The sequence below is a fragment of the Elephantulus edwardii genome, unplaced genomic scaffold, assembly GCF_000299155.1.
Source record: "Elephantulus edwardii isolate Elephantulus edwardi_28Jun2011 unplaced genomic scaffold, EleEdw1.0 scaffold00158, whole genome shotgun sequence".
NCBI classification, from domain to species: Eukaryota; Metazoa; Chordata; class Mammalia; order Macroscelidea; family Macroscelididae; genus Elephantulus; species Elephantulus edwardii.
In genome coordinates, this window is record NW_006399908.1 from 4,533,544 (window position 1) to 4,534,650 (window position 1,107).

A 1,107-nucleotide genomic window follows, 5' to 3' on the forward strand; every position below is an offset into this window, starting at 1 on the left:
GGCCCTTTTGATTTTCCGATTCTAGCTCCTTGCACATTTCATTGTAATATTTTGCTTTGTCATTCTGTGCTGCCTTTTGGAATCTTCTGTTCAGCTCTTTATTGTCTTGGATTCTTCCTTGTGCTTTGGATTCTCTACATTCCAGTGCAATCTTCAGAGTTTCTTCTGACATCCATTTTCGTCTTTACAGAGAATAATATAGAGAAGTAGAAAATATTAGATATAGCAAGGTTGATGTAGCATAAGCCAAGGTTCAGATCTGGTGTTTATATGGTCACTTTGAGTTATAGTTAACTTAGTGACACCTAAGAACAACAAATATAGCAATAACCACAAAAACATACATGTTTATTTTACCAGATGAAATGCACAGAAATCAAATTAAATACATCTATGAAAAAAGATGATGAAGACACACAGTTTTACCAATCATAACAATGCCAGTATCTTTTTATGGAATAGATTATCATTTATTTATTTGTTATTTCACTTAGAAGCCAAAGAAAATTTTACAAATTCCTTGGGAGATAAAAATACAATATTGAAGATTTTCTATCTCAATTTAAACATTATTTTAAGAATTGCTTTGGGATATTGAATATGAATAATGAAAGATATCAAAGATATTATACCTCAACGAAGAAAGATTATTAAAAACTCTGGAAAATAAAGACAAGACTAAAATAAATATATACCAGGAGAAATTCTTAAATTTATACTAGAATAAAAAAAGCTAAAGCAATATGAAGAAATGAACTAAAAGTTTTGAATAAAATTACTCAAAGAGCATCAGAACAAAAGAAACAGCATTATAATAGAAAAAATAGAAATATTTATGCAAATATATAAAACTGGAAAAAAAGAAGAAAACATTCAATTCTCTAATTGTACACAAGGAATTGCCAGATGTGTAGGCTGGGTTAAGAAGAGGCCGTGGCACTAGTCATATTATAGCTAATGTTATATGGATTTTGGCTGAAAGCAGGGAGTTCTAGAGGAATGTCTGTGTTTCACTGACTATGCAAAGGCACTTGACTATGTGGATTACAACAAACTGTGGCTGACTTTGAGACGAATGGGAATCCCAGAACACTTGATCGTGCTAAT